Here is a 24,361-nt window from a genome sequence, read left to right on the forward strand (position 1 = left end):
ATCAGAGATTTTCAGTTTAATCTGGAAGCTTTGTAAATGCTTTAATAAAGGTAAGATAGGGGTGTGTCATAATTAACTGTAGAAAATAAAAATAAAATAAAAAAGTTGAACAAGAAAGGAAATGTAATCGTAGCATGGTATGTGGGTGGCTAAGGTGTCACTATTATCCACAAAGGTATGATAATATAAATACCAGAAACCCATTGAACCACAAAGGATATATAGCCATATCAGAAGGATGAGGATAGGATTTGTGTATGTGGGAATGGGGTAATGGTAGAGGAGAAATAAAATTTCATTCTCTACAGTGGGAAGTAAGATCAAAAGCAGAGAGATGGAGAAAAAGCTGTGTCAGCATTGGAGTTCTAATCTGGCCACTCAGAGAATGGTCCACAAACAAGCAGCATCAGCGGCACATGGGAGTATATTGGAAATGCAGAATCTTGGAAGCTGCCCCAGACCTGCTGAATCAGACCCTGCAGTGTAGGGAGGAGAAGGAGGTGAGTATGTTTCTGTCACACCCGCGGCATCGTGCATGCTAGCCAGTGCTCCTCCAGTCAGCTATACAGCCCAGCCCCAGATCCTACAGTTACCAAGATCTTCCACAGTGATGTGCATCACTTGGAGGCCTGGAGATCTAACTCAGAACCTGACTTAGAAAGAGAACAGCAAACAGAAGGGGCAGAAGTGAGGGTTGAGTTCCCTGCCTTCAGGAACAGAAGAATTCAAGCACAGGGTGGTAGAGAAGGGGACTCTTATTTTTTGATATGAGTCCTGAGGCTTTGTTTTAAACTTTCTGCACAATTTATATTGTTGAAAAGAGAAAATCGGACTGGAGAGATGGCTTGGAGGTTAAGAGCACTGGTTGCTCTACCAGAGGTCCTGAGTTCAATTCCCAGCAACCACATGGTGGCTCACAACCATCTGTGATTCAATCTGGTGCCCTCTTCTGGCATGTAGGCAGAACACTGTAAACATAATAAATAAATAAATCTTTAAAAAGTCAGAGAGAGAAAAAATCATGTACAAGATTTTAAATTTCAACAATGCAAAATGGATATGAATATCTTGCTCCAGGTACAGACTGAAGCTCCTCCAGAGTCTCCTAGAACATTTCTCTGCACATCCAGCCTTGGAGTGTGTGGTCATCTGTTTATTTATTTCTTTTGAAAACACTTCCAAAGCACTCCAGGGCATCTTGCTTTTTCACTCACTAATATCCTTGAGGTCATTCCATATAAGCACATAAAGATCTGTGTTAATTCACTTATTGTCTATTAGAGGAGGCTTAAATCATAACTTGTTTAACTATTTCCCTACAGCTTCACCGGAGCATTCAATGCCACAAAGAACAGCAATCAGCAATGTGTGGCCACAGTACAGTCTACCGTCAAGCACACAGAATATCTGGGCTTGGGGCTGCTGCTAAAGCCAAGTGTTTTCTCTGCAAACTTCAGTTTTTGTAGCTGTGAGATGGTGATAAAAAGATATTCTTAGTAGCTACTATGCACACTCACATTCCAGACATGGAAGATTTGGCTCTAAACAGAGCAGATCAGAATCCCTGCCCTTGTGGAGCTTAGAGTCTAGTGTCAGAAGACAGATCATAGGATAACTTAATAAAGTAGGTGATGCGGAGAGCTAAGTGAGGTGGAGCAAAAAGGGAGGACCAGATGGGAGGTGTGAAGTCTCAGATGAGGTGGCTGCATTGCTAAGGTGGTGTTGAGAGGCACGGATCTGCTCACTGGCTTGCCCCCATGGCTTGCTCAGCCTGCTTTCTTACACAAGCCAAGTGTCACCTGCTCAGGGGTTGTCCCATCCCCAGTGGCCTGGGTCCTCACATCAACCAAGACAATACCCTACAGACTTGCCTACAGGCCAGTGTGATGAAGGCATTTTTTTTTTTTCTGGTTAAGGTTCTCTTCCCAGATAACTCTAGTTTGTGATGGATTGATAAAAAAGCAACCAGAACAACCAGATTCTGCTCCTGGTTTGGACTGTTTTCCTGGTAAGATGGCATTGAGGAGGAGGAAGCAGGAGAGGATCTGCTGATTCCCTTTGGATGGGCACCTTTGGGTGAATTCTGGGAGAAGGTTGGTGGGCAGGCGAAATGTGTACAGAGCTCACCAGTGAAAAAGTAGCTGCCTCAGACCTTGTTGAGTTCTCCTTCCAACCCAGTCTGAGAAGTATTAGAATTTTTCTGTAGGATCTGAAGGTTCTGGAGACAGACGTGATTGGGAGAGGGAAAAGGGTCAGTGTGAGCAGCAGTGGAGATTAAGCATACTGTTGAACTTTTACATCTATTTCTTTGGACTGCACCGTTTATGGGGGTTGAGAAAATGGTGGGAAGGCTAACGTTCTCCTTCTCCAGCCATCTCAAAGCAACGCCCCAGGGCCTAGGAACTGAAGTACTTTTCTCGTCAAACGCTCACCCTTCTCTGGTGCCCCCTGTGGGAGGATTCTGCAAGCAGCAGCCTCTGTTTCACACAGCTCAGCCGGATGCAGTAGGTTGGAGCCAAAGGGTTCAAATTAGTATGAAGGTGGGCAGTTCCAAGTCTTCATAAAGACATAAATTTAGATTCTCAGTGACCAGATGCCTCACTGTTCAACGCGTAGGAAACAACAGATGGATCAAAAATTCCAAAGTTAAAAATAAAACCATAAAATAATTAGAATAAAATATGAATGAATTTTTTCAAAGATTAATGGGCCAGGCATGGTGGCACACCTCTGTAATTCCAGCATTCTTGAGGCAGAGGCAAGGGGGCCATGAGTTCAAGGCCTGCCCGGTTGACATGTTGAAATCCTGTCTTGATAAAACAAAAGAAAACAAATATGTCAAAATATTCGCAAGGGAGGTTTTCTAGGTCAGTATCAAGTAGGTGAATCATAGATATGACTATCAAAAATAAAAACAAAAACAAAAAAAAAAGAAGAAGAGTCCAGCCTCTGGTTTCAGTATCCAGTATTGGGGGTGGGGAAGTCTACACAGTAATAGGTACTACAAACGAAATCAAAGCAAGTGGTAAACTATTTTTAAAGCATGCAACACAAAGAGCCACGTCTGCAATACAAAATTAGTTCTGACAAGCACAATGACTACAAGCCACAGACCATGAACTGGAAGTTTCGAAAGAAACAGAAACAGCCGGAAAGCATGTGGGAATGATACAGGCAGCTGTTCTCAGTACTCAAGTGTCTTCACACTTCCTGTGACTTCACTAGAGGCATCTTCCCCCAGGCAACAAAGTAGCTGCTCTTCACTTCCTCCAGCTCAGCAGCCCTGGAGGAACTAAGTGCTATCTTTGGGAGGTGGTAGAGCCTTTGATAGGCTTGGCCTTGCAGGAAGTCCTTAGGGCCATGTAAGGAGAGGGGCTTGCTTTTTTTGTTTGTTTGTTTGTTTTTTTTGTTTTTTGGGTTTCAAGACAGGGTTTCTCTGTGTAGTTTTGGTGCCTGTCCTGGATCTCGCTCTGTAGACCAGGCTGGCCCTGAACCCACAGAGATCCACCTGGCTCTGCCTTCCCAGTGCTGGGATTAAAGGTGTGTGCCACCACCGCCTGGCAGGGGCTTGCTTTTGAAGGGGTCTAGGACCACGGGTCCTTCCTCTTTTGCTCCCTGGCTGTGAAGAGCAGGGGTTTTTGTTCCTGTTGTTTGGTTGGTTTTGTTTTTTATGTGCTTTGCGTTAGGATCCTGTATATGCACAGCTTGGGGTCTTGCGTCTTACGTCATCAGGGGGTACTGGATACTACATGGTCTATGTGGTCACGCAGTCTGTGCCTTAAAAAAGCAGGACTTGGACCCCACCCTCCCTGCTCTCCGCTCTGCTCCTGCCATCTCTCCCTCCCCCCCAGGCCTGGCTCTCCTTCCTCCTATCCCCTCCTTCCTCCTAATAAAGCTCTCTGTAACTCTGGTAGTCGTGGCCGTGGCCCGTGACTTTTCCACCAGTAACCAGTGCCGCCACCAGCGCTGTTTACCTATCACTTTGTTTTACTCTACTGGGGGTTGGAGCTATGGCCTTGCACATGCTAAGCAAGCACTCTATCAGTGTGCTACATGAGAAGCAGCTTTGGACCCAAGTGATAATATACAGCTTGCCACAGTCTAGAGCAACAGGGCTAACCGAAGGTACATCAGACCCTCCAAATCACTGAGCCAAAAGAAACTTTGGGGGAAAAAATGAGGATGCGGTGCCTCCTAGGTATGGTTCAGGAGAAGATTTGTTGTAGATATGAGGAATAAAACAGCCAGAGGCACCTGAAAGGGTCTAGAGTGAACACAGCCAGCAGACTGAACCAGACCGTGAACGTGGGGAGTAAGAGGAGAAGAAAAGAGAGAGGGAGCGCAGAGAGAGCACCTGGGAACCAAGAGACCAAGAGGGCCAAAATAGCTGGGTTATGTAGGAGTCAGAGAAGCTGGGGGAAGGGAATTAAGCTCAGGGGTTGGAGAGGTTGAGGGTTTGGGGTGGGGAATGCCAGCCAAGATGATCCTATAACAGGTACTTGTGAGTAGGGAGAGAGACTGGTGGCCAGAGTCTGCTTTGATATGTTAAATAGGCACCTTAGTTAGCCTTTTGTCCTAGGTTTCTTTGAGACCTAACAAGCTTCTCTCTCTCTCTCTCCCTCTCTCCAAATTTTTCAAAACAGGGTTTCTCTGTGTAGCCTTGGCTGTCCTGGAACTCATTCTGTAGACCAAGCTGGCCTTGAACTCAGAGATCTGCCTATCTCTGCCTCCCAAGTGCTGGGATCAAAGGTGTGCGCCACCACCGCTTAGCGACAACCTTCTCTCTTTCTATCAGGTATTTCATTACAGTGAGGCAAAGCTAACATGGAAGATCTGTACCAAGAATGACCACTGCATTTACTTTCTCCTTATGACATGAAAATGCCACAGGAATACTACACAGTTCTTTTTAGAAGTTTGCTTGTGGAGAACAGAAGAAAACTAAGATAATTCCTGAAGGGTTCAGGATAGATACTCTATTATCAAAATGTCTAAATATTGACAAATTGTCTAACTTTGAGCATTTTTTTTTTGGCAGTAAGTAAAAATAGCCTCTTATTTAGGCATTTCTCTGATTATGAATGGCCTTGGCATCTTTTCATAGGGAAGTTTTTCTTTAGAGACTAGCTTTTTTTTTTTATTGGATCATTGATCTTTTTTATTATCACTTCAAGGACTCTGTAGAGTAGGCAGAATGCCCCTTCATTGGGAATATGAGCTGCGAATAGTTGGCCATTATTCTTTGACTCCTGCTGTCACCTGTCAGCTGGCTGCAGGTCCTTTGGCACTACGTAGGCAAACGTTATGAGAGGATGAGGAGATGCTCTTCCAGGACTGGTCTCAGCAGCCTTCCTCTCTCTTAGGTTTTGCAGCAGTGAGTGGTGGCAGGAAGCAGACAGAAGCAGAGACAGGTTTCCAACCGCTGTCCGTCAAGAAGCTCTCCTGCTTTGCTGTCTCCCCTCTTACGTTTCTTTTGAGACAGGAGCTCACGTATCCCAGGCTGGTCTCAAACTCTCTGTGCAGCCAAGGATAAACCTAAACTTTTCTGGTCCTCCTGCCCCTATCTTCCAAGTGCTAGGCATACAGGTTTGAGTCACCAAGCCAGGTTTAATGCAGTACTGGGGACTGAATGCAGGGCTTCATGCGCCAGGCAGACACTCTACCAAGTGAGCTACAAACAAAGCCCTCTGTGCCAATTTTTGTGCGAAAGAGACTTGAGAAACTGAGCTTGAAGGAAAACTAGACATGTCTACTAGAGTCTTGTGGGCACTACATTGTCACTGCGGTCTGAGTGTTTGTGTCCATCCAAAACTCATCTGTTGAGTCAAGTTCGCACAATAACATTAAAAGGAGAGTGTTGTTTTAACTTCAGGTGGCTATGCCTTAATCTACTGCTATTTCAACCAGCAACTGTGACTCTGAAGTTACCAACCTGCTTCTCTGGCAGCAGCCTGGCCACTCAGGCCATAGCCTGGCAGGAATTCTCCTCTGCAGGCACCAGCCCTGTCGCTGACGCTAAAGGTAGCTTTAACTAAATCTCTATTTTCCTACTTATAAATAAGACTCAAGATTAAAAAGGTTGGGGTGAAAACCTGCTAGCTCAGAGAAGTTCAGTAGCCTTGCCAGCTTCTCCCAAAGAGAGTGTCCTTCTGCTCTACCAAAACAACAACAACAAAAACAAACAAACAACAACAACAACAACAACAACAACAACAAAATGCCACTTAAAATCCCTCCCTGCTACTTCCGGTGCATCTCTCTATCTCTTCCAGATGCCCTCTGATGCTCTATGATCACTTTCTGTAAGCTAGTTGCTAACTCAGCCTCGTGACCCAAGGTTAATTTTATTTAATTAACACAAATGCAAACTTGAGGTTCATGGTGTGATTGAACGTCCACCAACAGGGGAGGGGACTCAATTAGTAGAATGCTTGTGCTGGACTCATCCTCCACTGCGTATTAAGCTCAAGGCCAGCCTGAGGTATATTAAGCACCAGTCAAAAGCAAGCAAGCCGTGGGGGTCTTTGGGCAGCTATTAAGTCATGAAGACAGAGATCTCAGAAATGGGATTGGCATCTGTACTTGCTTGAATATGAAATGGCAACCATTGCTGGTGGTGTTATTTTGGAAGGTTCTAGAAACTCTAGGAGTGGGGCCTAGTTGGAGGAAGTTGGTCATTCGAGTTGTACCTTTGGAGATTATCTTTGGTCCCTTCCTTTATACTGGTTCCCCATAAGGTATGTAGCCTCAGGGTTGGGGATTTAGCTCAGTGGTAGAGCACTTGGGTAGGCCCTGGGTTCAGTCCTCAGCTGAGGGTGGGGTGGGGGGGTGAGGGGGTGGTATGTAACCTCTGGAACCCAAATGGCCAATGTCTTTTGCTTGTAGCACTACTTCATGATACTTTGTATCTCGAATGGTCTGAGACTTAGTCTACGGTGGGGAGGTTTCCTTGCCCTCTCCCCTCACCTGGGGCCTCTTTTTAATCCCATCTCTCAATAGAGATGCCAGGCTGAGGGCTTTTTTCTCTGAGAAATTCTTTCACTAGTATTGTCCTTCAACACCATCTCTCAACAAAGTTATCAAGGCCTGGAAAGGGAGAGTGACGGTACAGATCTAGCCAGAGTTGGAATGTGAATGTCTCATAGACCCAGAACTTCACATCAAATTCTGGCCAGTTTAAAAGTGATGGCCCAGAATAAGTCCCAGGTCTCCTTCCAAAATAGATTTTGGGAAAAAACAAAAACAAACAAACAAAACAAAACAAAAACTCCTTTCCTTTAGACCTAATCCTAAAAGGCTATCAGTCCTGAACTCAAGTGTCCGTCACTAGGGGACAAAACCTGCTCAAGAGCAAAGCAAGGGCTAAGAGCTAGAGCATGGTAGGAGCCCTGGACCCAGTCATGTCTAAAGGCCACTGACAACTAGACTTTCAATCTGTGTGAGTCAGAGCACAGCTTCCTATGGTTAAGGACAACTTGAATGTTTTATCCCATAAACTTTCAAATAATCCCTGAGGGTTTTAGCCCATGACAAACACCAGGATGCAGGCAGCTGGGCTGGAATGTAAAGCCTTAGCTACCGCCGCTGCCGTCAGGTCCATTGCAATGCACTGACTGGCAAGGGCCTGAATCTGAAGTGTCCCTGGAATGATTTACATGCACAGAGTGCATCACAATGTGCTCTGCTTTGTCTCTGAGGATTTCACCGACTGTGGAGCTCAGCCTAAAGTGCATCTCTCTGCCCACGCTGTTGGAGCCGTGCATTTGGCACCGAAGCACGCGCCATCTCCTCTCTTGCTGTCCTGAGCTGGTCTTTCGGTCTTGGCAAATGGGCTGCTCTTGGGCTTTTCTGATGTGAACTCCTCCAGACCAGGGCTGGTTCTTATCGATTGAATTCTCCCACAAGGCTCTTAGCACAGGCCTCAGCATATGGATTGAACTTGTGGGTGGCAGCAAGGGGCAGTGGGGAGAGCTCTGGCTTTGAGTCCTGGCTCCGCTGTTTTCTAGCTAGATGGCCTTTGCCCACTTACTTAACCTGTTCTGAGCCTTAAGAGATTTTTTTATGGAGACAGGCATGATCTAGCTCTTTCATTGCTTCAATGAAAGACAGTAGACTAGGCCTTTTATTTTTATCTATTTATTTATTTTGCTGTGCCGGGGATCAAACCCAGGGTTTTTGGGGTAGACAAGAACCACTGTTGCTGGGTTCCCTGCCCTCTACCTCAACTGGGCATTTTTTAAAGGACTCTGCTCCTATCCCGTTCATGAGAGTGAAGCCTTCATGATATAACCAGCTCACACAGGTCCAGTGTCTTAACCAATACCATACCTAAGTGATTAGATTTCAGCATATGGACGAGGGGAATGACATAATCAGACCACAAGCAGCAATAGTTTCTTTACTCACTCCTTTTTCTGTTTGTTTGCTGATGCTGTTGTTGTTGTTGTTGTTGTGACAGGGTCTCATTACGTCACCCAGGCTGTCCTGGAATTCACTATGTAGACAGACTGGCCTTAAACTCACACTCCTCTTGCCTCTGCCTCGCAAGTACTAGGATCACAGACGTACATTATCATACCCACTCATAACTGTTTGTGCCATGCATACTTGGCAATCCCTAAGGGTGTCGCCATGAGGTTCTGCTTGGCATAACTTTTCCTTAAGGGACCAGAGAGATGACTTAGTGGTTAAGAGCACCGATTGTTCTTGTGGACGATTTGTTCCCATCATCCCCATGGCAGCTCACAACTGTCTCTAACTCCAGTTCCAAGACAGCTAACGCCCTCTTCTGATCTCAAAAGGTACCAGGTGTACACATGGTATATGTACATAAATTCAAGCAAATTTTATAAAAATAAATAAATCTTTAAACAAATTTTTAAAAAGACAGACTGGTTGAGTATTAGACAGGCATGGTGGCACATGTTCTTAATCCCAGCAGTCAGGAGGCAGAGGCAGATGGATCTCTGAGTTCAAGGCCAGCTGGTCTACAGAGCGAGTTCCAGGACAGCCAGGGCTACAGAGAAACCCTGTCTCAAAAAACAAAACAACAACAACAACAAGACATACTGGTTGCAAGCAATAGTGTTATATAAACTGACAAGATGACTGCTCCATGGTATGATTAAGGGGAAGCTTTTATGATGGAGAAAACAGCCAGAGGCATCTGCAAGAGCAGAGAGAAAATAATAGACTCACCACGGCCAGCAGACTGGACCTGGCCATGAGAATCAGGAGCAGGGCATGGGGGGGGGCAGAGAGAGGAGGAGGAGGAGGGAGAGGAGAGAGAGAGAGAGAGAGAGAGAGAGAGAGAGAGAGAGAGAGAGAGAGAGAGAGAGATGAGTATAACTGAAATAGCAGAGTTATAAGGAGACTGAGGAGGTGGGGGAGGGAAGCCTGTGAGTTGGAAGGAGTGTAGGGTAGGGTAGGAGGTGAGAAGAGCTTGGATGCTAGCATGGGCTCTGAAATGTGTAACAGGTACTGAGGGAGCCTAGAGGCCAGCATGGCCTTTGGTGTGCTAATAGGCACCACAGCTAGCCATTTGTCCCTTCTGCCATTGAAAAGGGAAATGGCTATTTTTGGTAGAGGGGAACTGGCTGCACAAGTTCCTGAGGAATCTGGCTTTTGTCTAACTGCCAAAATTTGGAGAAATGGAGCTTTGGGGGGGAGGGGGGCTGAGAAGTAGCAATTTCAATTTTTTTTCTAATTTTAAAATAAATTTTATTTTTTGGAAGTGTGTGTGTGTGTGTGTGTGTGTGTGTGTGTGTGTGTGTGCGTGCGCGGTATGTGTGTACAAGTGTTCCTGTGTGTGGATACACATGTGAGTACAGGTCAAAGTTGAGAGCTGGTGTCCCTTTCTTCCACTCTCCACTGTTCCTGGCTGAGACAGTCTCACTTGTGCCCAGAGTGCTCTACTCTGCCAGGCTGGGGCATCCCCTGTGTCCACGTCCGGAGTGTGGGGATTGCAGGAAGGCCACCAACTCCGCCGGACATTAACATGGGTGCTGGAGATCCAAATCCCAGCCTCAGACTCGCACAGCCAGCGCCCACGGAACCATCTCCACAGCCACTGGTCTTAAAAATGATCAGTTGTTGCCATCTTTGATTCCAGAACCCAGGAAGCAGAGGCAAGTGGATCTCTGGGAGCCTGAGGCCAGGCTGGTCTACAGAGTGAGTTCCAGGTCAGCTAAGACTACCCAGTAAGACTCTGCCTCAAAAAAAGTTGTATTATTGTGTGTGAGGGTATGACATGTGCATGGACACACATGCCACTGTGTCCATGTGGACATGAGAGTAACTCTGTGGAGATGGTCCTCTCCCTCCACCTGTGTGTGAGTTCTGCAGATGGAATTTAGGCCTGGTGGCTTGCGAGACAAGTACATTTGCTGGCTTCATCCTGCCTACCTTCCCCTTGAACATTTTCTATTTTTTTCTGGCACACAACTGGGCTACATTTCTTATTTTACTCTCTCTCTCTCTCTCTCTCTCTCTCTCTCTCTCTCTCTCTCTGTGTGTGTGTGTGTGTGTGTGTGTGTGCTGCCTGCATGTATGTCTATACATCAGGAGTGTGCCTGGTGTCTGCAGAGGTCAGACAAGGCCATCAGATCCCTGGAACTGGAGTTACAGATGGTTATTAATTGCCACGTAGCAGCTGAGAACAGAACCTGGATTCCCTGCAAGAGCAACAAGTGCTCTTAATCATTGAGCCATCTCTCTGATCCTGACTACATTTCTTCAAGTGTGTGCATGTGTGTATACGTGTGTGCAGGTGCATGTGAACATCAGGTTTCTTCCTCTATGGCTCTCTGACTTATTCTCTTGAGACAGGGTCTCTCATTAAAGCTGGGGCTTGCTGTTTTTCTGATGGGCTGGTGGCCAGCGAGTCCATGTGACCCTTCTCCCTCGGCTGCTGAGGTTACAAGCATATGAACAGCCACATCCAGTGTTTTTAGTATTTCATTTTATTTTTTGAAATTTACTTATTTTGAGACAGGGTCTCTCTATTTAGTTCTCGTTGTCCTAGAACTCACTGTGTAGATCAAGGTAGCCTTGAACTCATAGAGATCCACCTGTATCTGCCTCCAAATGCTGGGATTAAAAGTGTGTGCTGCCAAGCCTGGCTAGTTTTTTGTTTTTATTTTTTTAAATGTGGTGCTGGGATCAAAACTTGGGTCCTCACATTTGCACAGCCCACTGAATCAGCCCTCTAGCACTTAGATGTAGCTTTCTCTGCAATTGGGTGGGGCTACATTTTTAAGTTTGAGCCTATAAAATTTGGGTAAAAGTAAGATCTGTTCATTTCAGGCCTTTCTCCTAGACCACCTCCAGGAGATCTGCTGAATTACTCTAAGGGCTTACAGAGATCTTGATCCCAAAGATGGAAAGAGCCTGGGGCCCTGAATGACAGCATGGAGTTCCGTGCCACTGCCAACCCACTCCACTAGTTGAACATACAGGGATGGAGCATTTGATTATCAGTGTTATCTAAGAACAGAAAGAAGGGAGGTAAAATCAACATGGCTTGCAGGTGTATCATTTATACTTGGAGTTTTGTTGCAAAATAAAATACTCAAGCCAAGTGTGGTGGAACTTCGTGCACCCAGGCATTGAAGGCAGGAGGGCTTCGACCTTGGGGACAGCCTGGGCTACACAGTGTGATGCTTATCTCAAAAAATAAAGATGGAAAAATTCAGTGAGTTGGCTGAATCTAAAATTAAAATAAAGAAATCAATAGCTTCTCCATTTATACCAACGCTGTCTACTGAAAGGGCCTAGTGGAAGTGGTGGCCACACTTACTATAGCAACAGAAAAGACAGAGGGTCTAAGAATAGACCTAGGAAGAGATGCACAAAATCCATGCAAAAAAACCTCCCAAATGCTGCTGAAAGACACCAGAGAAGACAGGAGACAGGGCCTCATTCTCCAGGCAAGGCATGGACCTCACGGGCAATCCTCCTGCTTCGGCTTCTCAAGTGCTGGGATTACAGGCATGAGACAGTCTTCTGTAGCCCATACTAGCCACAGATTGCTGATCTTCCTGCCTCCATCTCCAGACTGCTGGGATTATATCTCAAGCTGGTGCCACCATGCCCATTGTGATTGTTGACTTACTTTTTTTTTTTTGAAAGTGAAATGTCAGCACTATTGCAGTTTAGAATAAACCCCATCTATTAAGCACACACTCAGAGGCTTGGCCCCACAGAGTCCTCCTGGCCAGGATTTGCCACCCATAGTTCCTTGACTTTCATTCTACTTTTGATCACTTATTGTTGTAGAATATTATTTTAAGATGTGTTATTTTTGTTTATGTTGCATTTGTTTAACTCTGTGAAGCTGTGTTACCTTGCCTGTCTAAAACACCTGATGGTCTAATAAAGAACTGAACGGCCAATAGCAAGGTAGGAGAAAGGATAGACAGGGCTGGCAGGCAAAGAGAATATATAGAGGGAGAAATCTGGGAGGAAGAAGAAGTAGCCAGAGAAGGAGGAAGACTCCAGGGGCCAGCCACCCAGCTACACAGCAAGCCACAGGGTAAGAGTAAGATTTACAGAAGTAAGAGAATGGGAAAAGCCCAGAGGCAAAAAGATACACAGGAGCCGGGTGGTGGTGGCGCACGCCTTTGATCCCAGCACTCGGGAGGCAGAGCCAGGTGGATCTCTGCGAGTTCAAGGCCAGCCTGGGCTACCAAGTGAGTTCTAGGAGAGGCACAAAGCTACACAGAGAAACCCTGTCTCGAAACCACCCCCCCCAAAAAAAAAGAAAAAAAAAGATAGACAGGATAATTTAGAGTTAAGTAAAGCTGGCTAGAAACAAGCCAAGCTAAGGCCGGGCATTTCCAATTAAGAATAAGCCTCCATGTGTGATTTACTTGGGAGCTGGGTGGTCAGCTCCCCAAAACAGCAAAATAAACAACAACAACAACTTATTGTAGTGGTCTGAATGAAAATGGCCCCCATAGGGAGTGGCACTGTTAGGAGGTGTGGCCTTGTTGGAGTAGGTGTGGCCTAGTTGGAGAAAGTGTGTCACTGGTGATGGACTTTGAGGTCTCAGATGCTCAAGTTTGGCTCAGTGTCTGACTTTCTTCCTGCTGCCTGAGGATCCAGATGTAGAACTCTCAACTACCTCTCCAGCACCATGCTTGCCTGCCATGATGACAATGAACTAAACCTCTGAATCTGCAAGGCAGCCCCAGTTAAATGTTTTCCTTTATAAGAGTTGCTGTGGTCATGGTGTCTTTTTACAGCAATAGAAACCCTAAGATACTTATTAAAGCTAGTGGTTGATAAATACTCCCTTATGAATAAGAAGTATGTGTGTGTGTATGTGTGTGTGCACATGTGTGCATGTGGAGGCCAGAGGACAACTTTTGATATCATTCTTTAAGAGCCATCCACCTTATTTTTTTCAGACAGGGCCTTTCATTAAGACCCAAGGTTTGGGCTGGGCAGAGGTGGTACATTCCATTAATCCCGGCATTCAGGAGGCAGAGGCAGGCAGATCTCTGTGAGTTTGAGGCCTAGAGGAGGTAGATGTCCTGAATTCAAGGACAACTATGACTACACAGAGATACCTGCCTCAAAACATCAACGACACCAAAAGTCATAGGGGTCAGGCTGGGCTGACTGGATGTTGGATTGTATTGTCTCCTCCTCAGGGCTGGAATGACAAGCACCTGCCATCATGCCTGACATTTTATACAAGTGCTGGTGATAAAAGTTAGGTCTTTGCATTCACAGACAGCTCTCTCCCCAGCCCCATGAGTAAAGATGTTAAAAATCTGGGCATAATGGTGCATGCCTGTAACTCTAGGACGTAGGAAATAAGACAAGTGTAGGGAACCTCGAAATTGGCTCAAGACACCCCAAGATCAAATCTCAGCACAAAGGAGATTTATTTGCCTCAGAGGGACAGAAGGCAGGGATAAGGGACAAAGACAGGAGAGAGAGGGAGAAGGGGAAGCAAGCAAAGGAGAGGGAAGAAAAGGAGCAAGGGACAGAGGTAAAGGGTACTTATCCCTGGGGACAGAGGACTGACCGCCTCTGGATAGAGAGGAGACAGACGTGGCCCATAGAAAATCGGCAGTTTATGAAGGTAAAATGGGAAACCCCATGTAATATGAGGTGTTTAATTTTAATTAGTCGTGTTAATTAGGTGAGCCAAAGGAGGCTTTTGATTGCTGGGCTTCTATAGTTTGATATCTGGACCTTGGTAGTCAGCCTTAGGAGGAGGAATTGGCCAAATAAGGGAATAGAGCTTTGTGTCTGGCTTTAGGAATGTAAGGTAAGGGTTTTTAACTAGGCAGAGGGAATTGGGGAGAAAGGGCAAGGCCTGCCAGAACGTGTTTTCCAGGCCTGGGCTGGCTAGAGTCCCTTCAGCAACAGTGTCAAGAGTTCAAAGCTGGGTCTGGGGAGGTGGCTCCGCTGTTAAGAGCACTTGTTGCTCTTGCAGAGGACCCAGGTTAGATTCCTAACACTCACCTGGCGGCTCACAACCATCCTTAACTCCTGTTCCAGGGGGCCTGATGCCCTCTTCTGACCTTCTTGGGCACCAAGCACACATGTGGTGCACATAAGCATAGGCAAAACACTCACACATAAAATAAAATAAATTAATAATAATAATATGAATTTAAAGCCAACACAAATGACAGTTTAAGGCCATCCTGAGTTATGAGAACCTGTCTCTAGACAAAACAAAAGAATAATTTTCAGAAGGCAGTAATACTCTCCTGTGCCTCTGGGCATCAGATTAGTAGGGTTTGGGGTCGTGATGACCTTGAGGTTTGGAAGGCTCCTCAAAGGTCAAGCCAGGGGCTGAGGTAGAGCTCTATTGTGGAGCACCTGCTTAGTATTCCAAGGCCCTGGGTATAATCTCCAGTACCTTATAACTGGAAACAAGACCCAAGGCCAAGCCACAGGCAGGCTTTGTCTGCAGCCGGGAAGCAGCATTCCAGTCCCTTCCCTGGTCTTTGTTCCTCTGCTGACTGGCACTTTGGGCTTGCCATCTGATTCTCTTCTTGTCACCACTCCTGCTGGGACATAGTGCTGCCTCCTGCCATCCTGGTGACTAAATATGGCCAGCTCTGGACACATCTTTTGTTCCATGCATCAGGTTCTGGCAATTGGCCTGGTCTCTTGCTGGGAACTAAATCACCTTAGGCTGCCCCTGGTTTGGTTTGGCTTCTTGAATCTCCAAACAACGGTTTGGATTACATACGTCACACACTGCACACCAAAATAGAAGCCAAGCAAATCGATGATTTGCCTTTTTTTTTTTTTTTTAAAGCTATACAAGTATTTAAAAAGCAATGGGCGCGTTAGATCACACCTCTAATCCCAGTACTCAGGAGGCAGAGACAGGTGACTATGAGTTTGAGGCAGGCCTAACTTACATAGTGAGTTCTAGGACAGCCAGGGTTGTGTAGAGCGGCACTGTTTAAAAAAAAAAAAGAAGAAGAAGAAGAATGGGCAATAGAATATGGTGTTGCAGGCAGGCCTAAAAACCATCGATGGCAGCAGGAGAATTCTGAGAGTTCAAGGCCAGCCTGAGCCACATGGTGAATTTGAGGCCAGCTTGAGCTACATAGTAAGACCTTGTCTGAAAATCAAAATAAAGCAAGGGCTGATCATGTAGCTCTACCAGAGAGCACTTGCCTAGCAAGTGCAGGGCCTTGAGTTAGACCCCACCACCAAATCGTAGACAAATGCCTTTATCATTTTGTCGTAAGGGCAGCCTTTTAAAATATGATTCAAGAAGTCCAGAAGCCTCCAAAGTCTGATCAATTCAACTTTAAAAAAAAAAAAAAAAGCCACACCTATAATCTCAGCACTGAGGAGGCTGAAGCAAGGAGTACATGGAAAGTTCAAGGCCAGCCTGGGCTGTAGAGTGAGATCTTATTTTAAAATAAATTTAAATCCAGGCAAGCTGGAGAGATGGCTCAGTGGTTAAGAGCACAGGTTTTTCTTCTAGAGGACCTGAGTTTGATTCCCAGCACCTTCATGGTGTTTCACAACTACCTGTAACTCCAGTTCCAGAGGACCCAACACCATCTTCTGGGCTTCATAGGCCTAGGGCTTAGGGCCACCTTGGTCACAGGTCCTGAAGGCTGTGGCCAACAACTCAAGGGAGGTGAACTGGGAGGGCCCGAATCTTAGCAGGTGTGAAGAGCTGGGCTGCTTGCTGCTTCTGCTGGGGCTCAACTTCTTGCCAACCACAGGGCTCAAACTGGCCAAACAGCTGCTCATTCTGGCCTGTGACATACTGGAGAGACTGGCCTCGTGGAGCATCCTACGCAGACATGCCCTCCAAGAGCGACGCGGCTCAATTCAAACGCTACTTTTTGGATTATAAAGAACTCCTCCCCAAGTCAGCATACGTGCACACCAGATCCTGGGCCCCAGCCTCCTTTTCCTGGTATTCCAGACCCTCCTGAGCTCCACGGAGAATTAGAATGCCTGCCTGCCAAGGACATCCAGACCAATGTCTGCATCAAGCATCCCGTGTCTCTCTAGCAATACCCAGTGGAGGCTAGCCACAACATTTTCCCCCACCAAGAGCTTCCTTGCCATCCTGTTTGCTGCTGTCGGGGATGTAAGGCTTATGACAAAATCCTTTTCTCCGAGACCACCTGGGTGCTCTTCTTCAACACACGGGAAAAGATGGCAGATTGTGGTTGGTTCCCGGGCCCCCACAACTACTGCAGCTTTGCCATTCAACAGCAGAAGCAGAAAGATAGTGGCATCCTCTCCACTGAGCTACACAAACAGATTATCAAGCAGGCCTGGCAGCTGGAGATGCTCGTCGGAGTCTGGCTAGGCACTCATGGCTTGCTCAAAACCCCAGCGCCTGCTACCTCAGTGAACGTGGACTGACATCTTAAAGGAACAATGAAAACCAGTCATGTCCTGCCTGGCACAGCACTCAGTTTATAGTCCTTCGTGCAGGGCAGAGGGTTCTTCTCTCCTTTTTTCTCATAACTTGGATTCATCTGTTCATCATAAGCTTCAGCATTTTTTTTATGTACCGTTTAAAAAAGGGGGGGGAGTTAATGCCAAGCATGGTGGTAAATGCCTGTAATCCCAGCACTGTAGTGGACGAGACAGGAGTATCTTAAGCTCCAGTGAAACCCCATGAGATATATATGATATCTTATCTATCTATCTATATTGCTCAATAACACACTGAGAGTTTAGATCTTGTTTGAGAGATAACTTAATTAACTAATAATAGTTATTACATGTACTGCTGGGAACCAAGATGTTGCAACTTTACAGGTAAAAAAAAAAATTGTAATACATGTGTCCCATGGCTTGTCATTTGATGGTTTCTTCCCCAATTCTGTGTGTCAGGAGAGAGTCACTGACTTCAGTAACCAGCTACAAGGGAAGGCAGGAAATGGTGTGTGTGTGTGTGTGTGTGTGTGTGTGTGTGTGTGTGTGTGTGTAAATCTAAGATTTGCCTGAAACTCAGTGAATCTCTTTCTTTACCCTCCTTTACTCTCCCTCCTCTGTGTGTGTGTGTGTGTGTGTGTGTGTGTGTGTGTGATATACAAAGTGTGGGTACACACGAATGCCAAGTCCAGAGGACTTCAGGTGTCCTACTCAACCAGTCTTCTCCACTTAATTCCTTTGAGACAGAGTCTCAGTTAGGCTGAGGGCCCATAACCTCAATGATCTTCTTGTCTCTGCCACGCTCAGTGCTGGAGTTACAGTCACACCCAGTTTTTATTTATTTATTTATTTTTTATGTGAGTGCTGGAATCTGAACTCAGGTCCTCATGTAGGCATAGCAGACACTCTTACCCACAGAGCCACTTTTCCAGCCCTTAAAGCTCCTTTCTTGTCTGAATACAGTCAACAGATAACAGGTGATGCTTGTGTTCTAGGTGGCTTTACTTTGGTTGGTTGCTTAGGGCTATGGACTATTGACCTTTCATTATCTTGTAAGAGAGGAACTGTGCTCGCTCATTATCCCTCTTAAACAGCAGCCCTTACTGTGGGCTTCTAGTTATGTATACTACTGCTGGGTTTTGTTGTTGTTGGTGGTGGTGGTTTTTGTTGTTTATTTGTTTTATTTTGTTTTTGAGACAGGGTCTTGCTGTTTACCCTAAGCTGGCCTTGAACTCTCCATCCCTCTGTCTGACTCGGCCTCCTCAGTACAGGGACTGATGATGGGTTTGCTCCACCACCCTCAGCTATTAAAAACATTTTGACGGGCTGGAGAGATGGCTCAGAGGTGAAGAGCACTGGCTGCTCTTCCAGAGGTCCTGAGTTCAATTCCCAGCAACCACATGGTGGCTCACAACCATCTGTAATGAGATCTGGTGCCCTCTTCTGGCCTGCAGTCATACATGCTGTATACACAATAAATAAATAAATCTTTAAAAAAAAAAAAAAAAAAACAACAAAAAAAACATTTTGACCTGCCAGGCATAGTTCTAAACATTTCACAGGCAGTAATGGCAGTCAGCCGATCTCTTTCACCTGTAGCCCTGAAATCACGCTCCTTCCTCTATCTGACCCTGTTCCCATGCGGTTGATCTCTGTGAACAGAATCAGTGGGCTCCCTTGTAGTTTGGCTTTGAATTGGGTTGCTCTAGTAGAGACTGCCAGCTAGAGTTCAGAGAGGCCCTTGCGGCAGGCAGGGCTGCCCATCTCCTGGGCTGGTACTTCCCGGGCTGCCTTCATGCCTTCCCTGCCTTCCACCTGCTGGCTTTCTAATGGTCCTGCCGGCCCCAGACCTGGGGACTCCTGTCATCTTTATAGGTTTGCTTCACTCTGTCCTAAAAACAAACCAACAAACAACAACAACAACAACAACAACAACCAGAGAGTCAACTCTTCTCATCCTAGTTTGAATTTCCTAGAAGAATCTGAAAATGCAGGTGCCATCCAGCCAATCAGTGCTAACGTTAGTCCCCTTTTCTGGATGAGGAATCTGAGGTTAGAAAGAATCGGCAGGGGGAGGAAAGAAAGACCCAGTGCAAAGCACTGAACCTCAGACTAACCTGAGTGCCTTGCGGTTATCTCCAGAAGGAGCCAGATTCCCAACCTTACTTCCTGCTTTAAATCTACAGTGAGTGACACCATTGTTCTCCGTCTGCTGAGAATCCAATATGTTTCTGAATTTGTAAAGCCAGAGAACCCTCTGGGCTTCAAGAGCCCCTCAGAACTGTGACTGCAAAATCTGGTCCATTGAATGAAATATTCTGGAGTTTGGGAGTGGGAGCATGTGAATCCATCAATTGGAGTCCGTCCATCAGAGCATTATTCTGCACTGGTCGCCATGATTGGTTCAGGAATGGGCATTTGACTCAATCATAGCCAATGGTATTACTTGCCTGGGACCATGTAGGGGTACGCCATCTTTTCTGCCAGGCTACGGCTTGGTGGAGGATAAAAGCTGGTCCTGGCTGGGACTACCATATAGATAAAGTTCTTTGACAGTACTGGGGATTGAACGCCTTTGTGTGTGCTAGGCAAGGCATCTGTCACTGAGCTACAGTCCCAGCTCAGATAAAGAACCAGAAGCAGAACCAGCAAAGGAGAAAAACTGAGTTCTGTACTTGTATTTCATAACCGAAATCTGTCAGATTTGAAATCTGTCTTTAATAGACATGAGACAACGTATTTCCTTTCCCCCTACAGTAGGACAGAGTCCGTTTCTAGAGTTCCAACCTTGCCACTTACAATGGAGAGTTCTGACACAGCGGGAGACAACCTGGAAGGGGAGGAGGAGAGACTGCATTAGCCAGATAAACTTCCACGCATCCTTCAAGAACCAACACAGATGTTACCATATTTGTTTAGCCTTGCGAGGAACTGTTTCAAGGTAAGCCCACCAGAGACCACCTCACAGACACTCTTAAAGCTGAAAAGGAAGTATTTATTGCTGGCCGCTAGCTGCACAGGGAACTTACCCAAGCCATGTACCTTCAAGCCTTGCAGCCTTTGCTTTTTATGCACAAAAACCACGTCCTGGTTGTCACACTTCAGTTAGCAAGAAGCAGAACTACAGAAGACAGAAAGCAAGGTTAGTACATTTAGGGACTTTCCTGGAACTATGGAACAGGTCTTTGATGGACTGGGTCTTTGTTCCCATATTGGCAGGTGTTGGGGCGTATGTGCTGGGTTTTAAGGTCAGAACGGTGCCTCCAACATGGTGTCATTTGTGCTAAGGTCTGGGGATCTGTTACAGAACTAGTTGCTCCTTCTTACATCCTCCCATGCTTCAAAAGCATATACACATACAAAAAAAGATGGTAGCACACACCTCTTTTACAGTGCTCTTCATACTGTGTTAGAAGTGTCTGTCACTGACACCTTTATTCACCAAGTTTCCTGAAACTTGTTCATTTTAGAAGTTTTAGTTTTTAGTAAAATGCCTGATACTAACTCTTTTAACATTTGCTGACTAAATAACCAAATGAAGAAGGGCAGAGCAGAAACAATAGGAATAGACGGGAGAAGATGGATGGGGGCTGCCCCAGCACTGCCAACGAAAAGTAATCACAATCTTAAATCTCTTTTTGGAACAAGACTGGCTCGATATTAATATTAATAATAAAATGTTATTCAGTTGACCTGGGCAAAACTCCCTGGAGTGAGATTACTAATAGCTGCTATTTGTTGTGTGCCTCATTGGCAGGTGTTTTATAGTACACTGAATTAAAGCTTCCCCCAGCTTGGCACTGGAAGGGCAGAGGAAGGGAGGATGGCGGCTCTGGACTGTTCAGTTCCTTTGGCTTCAAGAGAACACATATTAAACTAATCATAGAAGCTCCATCTTCCTTAACTATGACTGGATCAAGGATGGACAGACCGAGGCCGGGAGGATGAGAAGGATGAAACTTATTTCTCTGAGAAAGACTGCAAACAAAGATGTTTTCTCCATGGATATGAAGGGGAGGTTTTGTGGTCCTGGCTGTCTCTGGAACCCATTTGAGTGAGGCTGGAGACATAAAGCGGGGCAGAGGAGAACAGAGCAGAGCCAAGAACACCCTAGCAGAATGGATTCGGGGGCACCTGCCGTGCCCAGCCAAAGCTGATCTAACTCTGAAAGTCCACTCATGGCAGTTATGTCAGCCCAAAGTATACTTTTGAGTTTGTTTTGGATTTCTGTTACTTCATCCAGTTTCTAGTAAGGAAACTGAGACTTATCCAAAGTACTTTAGCTAGTAGTTAGGTGTGGTGCCCATACCTATAATCCCAGCATTGGGGAGGTAAAGGCAGGGGGACCAAGAATTCATGGGCATCCTTGTTACATAAGGTTTAAGGCTAGTCTGAGCTACACAAGCCTGTAGCAAAGATCGTCTTGGACTCTTGATCCTCTTGCTTCCACTTCCTCGGTCCTGGGGTCCATTTGCTACAATGCCCGGTTGTATGTGGAGCTGGGATTGAAGACAGGGATTTAGGAACGCTAGGCAAGCACTCTACCTATTGAGCTACATCCCCAGCTCCATCTTGAGGGAATTTAGGAGCTGAGTTTCATTCCAAACACATCTCTTCCTGGCCCTTTCACTCATCTCTCTAATTGACCCATGACAAAAAGACAGTTTATTTGGTCCCTAAGTCATCTGTTTACCTCTTCAGGTGGCTTCCCTTGGACATGCTGTTTCTATTGTCTAGATTGTTCCATGCCTCCTTTCTTTCCCTAGCAAACTCCAACTTGTTATATGTAGGCAAAGTTTTTGTCGGGACCACTGGCTCCAAAATAAACACACAGAGACTTAATATTAATTATAAATGCTCTGCCAATAGCTCAGGCTTATTACTAGCTAACTCTTACAACTTAAATTAACCCATTTCTATTAATCTACATTCTGTCACATGGCGTTACCTCTCTTTCATCTTGCACCTCCTGTTTCCTCTCCATGTCTGGCTGGCAACTCCTCTGACTCTACAATTCTTCCTGGTGTCCTTAGTCTGGTTCTCCCACCTAACCTTATCCTGTCCAGCTATTGGCCAGTCAACTTCTTTATTAAACCAATCACAGTGACATATATTTACACAGTGTAAAGGAATATTCCACAGTCATAGGGCTTGGCTTTCATGTCACAGCCCCACCCTCTCCCAGATTGGCTTAGATTCCTGGATAAGTGGATATATAACTACTGATGTTTCCTCATGGTAATCTGTATTCTTCCATTCTTACTTTTATCATGATTATAACTAATTGATTGTTGCATAATGCTATAAAAATAACTTATCTCTCAATTCCTAAGGGCAAAAGTATGTCTGTGCTGTTTAGTGTGGAACAGTGGTTGTCACTTAAGAAAACAAGAAAGCCATTGCTTTCCATAGTAATGAATATTGAAGAAAACCCACAGAGAAGAAAATAAAATAAAAACCATCCGTGGGGTCCATGGGACTGTACTCCTGTAGAGTAGAGTGATAGCCAGACCACAATGGGAGTCACTCACGATGAACTTCACATCGTTTTAGTTGTTCATCTGAGAAGTTGGGAGACGTGAGGATGGGGAGCAAAGTTTCCTAACAGGCTAGTTTTGTCTGCCAGGATAAGGAAATATCCCCTCCTCTGCTTTAACCTTTATCAGAAAAATAACTTCAAAATGACTCATTATCCTTTAATTTTTCTCTTCCTGCTTTTTTTGTCCATGAAAATGTAAAAATGATGCAGGGAAGATACCTCAGTTGGTAAGAGCTTCCCCCATAGGCATGAGAACCGGAATTTGAATCCCCAAATCCTTGTGTTGTATCAGGCTTTCTTTTAGGCCACCAACCAGCACCCAAGTCATGACACAGAGACATTATTAGTTATGAACGCTTGACCTTAACTTAGGCTCATTTCTTGCTAGCTCTCATAACTTATGTTAACCCGTTTCTCTTCATCTACATTTTGCCTTGGGGCTTTTTACCTTTCTTTCATTCTGTATGTCCTACTTGGTGTCTGGCTGGGTGACGGCTGCCTGGCTGGTTGGCCCTGGGTGTCTCCCTCTTTTTCTCCCTCATTCTCTTCTCTCCCATTTTCTCAAGCCTAGATTCCTCCTCCTACTTATTCTCTCTGCCCACCAACCCTGCCTCTCCCTCTACTGCCTAGCTATGGGCCATTCAGCTTTTTATTAGACCGATCAGTTACCTTAGGCAGGTAAAGCAACACATCTTTACATCGTTAAACAAATGCAGCATAAACAAATGTAACACATCTTTGCCTAGTTAAAAGTTGTAGGTTAAAAGGGACAGCCAGTGACAGAAACACACTCTGACCCTGAAACCAGAGCCAAAGAAACACACTCTGCCCCTGACCAACTGAGCACAAAGCCAACCAATCCCTGAGCAGGAAAACCAACCAGTCCCTGAGTATGAAATCTAGCCAATCTCTGAGCGTGCTCAAGCTCAGGGATTGAAATCCGACCAATTCCCACCCTGAAAATCTTCTCCCTGGAAAAACTCCACCCCTAAGTAGCCCTGTATAAGCCCTGTGCTTGTTCAGTTGGCAGTTGCCCTTTTCACCATGGCAGAGGCAGCCACTCTCCTGGATTCCTCCCTTCCAATAAATCTCTTGAATAAGTTCTGGGTGAAGACCTTCTTTTGCCAGAGCAGAGCTGAAAAGCAGTGGACATCTCTATTGGGAAACTCCCGTAGTGGAGTGGAGCAGAGCAGAGCAGAGCAGAGCTGTAACGGCTCTCGGACAGGAGCAGGATTGAGAACACAGCTATAGGTATTGCCTGACTTCCCGACAAGTCAGGATACCTTCCCTTCACAGGTGTAGGTATCTAGGATACCTTCCCTTCACAGGTGTAGGTATCTAGGATACCTTCCCTTCACAGCTGTAGGTATCTAGGATACCTTCCCTTCACAGCTGTAGGTATCTAGGATACCTTCCCTTCACAGCTGTAGGTATCTAGGATACCTTCCCTTCACAGCTGTAGGTATCTAGGATACCTTCCCTTCACAGCTGTAGGTATCTAGGATACCTTCCCTTCACAGCTGTAGGTATCTAGGATACCTTCCCTTCACAGCTGTAGGTATCTAGGATACCTTCCCTTCACAGCTGTAGGTATCTAGGATACCTTCCCTTCACAGCTGTAGGTATCTAGGATACCTTCCCTTCACAGCTGTAGGTATCTAGGATACCTTCCCTTCACAGCTGTAGGTATCTAGGATACCTTCCCTTCACAGCTGTAGGTATCTAGGATACCTTCCCTTCACAGCTGTAGGTATCTAGGATACCTTCCCTTCACAGCTGTAGGTATCTAGGATACCTTCCCTTCACAGCTGTAGGTATAGCCTGACTTCTGACAGTCAAGATACCTTTCCCTCTAGAGCTGTAACACTTGCAAAAGTAAATATTCCACAACACTGTGTTTCAGCATATGCTTGTATTCCCAGTGCTGTGGAG

The 24,361-nt window shown here is 45.7% G+C and overlaps 1 pseudogene; it reads left to right on the forward strand.

Moving 5' to 3' along the window:
• The first annotated feature begins 416 nt into the window (after positions 1–416).
• LOC131907216 (26S proteasome non-ATPase regulatory subunit 8-like) lies at positions 417–16,872 on the forward strand (annotated as a pseudogene).
• The last annotated feature ends 7,489 nt before the right edge of the window (positions 16,873–24,361 follow it).

Source organism: Peromyscus eremicus, chromosome 1 (assembly GCF_949786415.1).
Source record: "Peromyscus eremicus chromosome 1, PerEre_H2_v1, whole genome shotgun sequence".
Taxonomy (NCBI): domain Eukaryota; kingdom Metazoa; phylum Chordata; class Mammalia; order Rodentia; family Cricetidae; genus Peromyscus; species Peromyscus eremicus.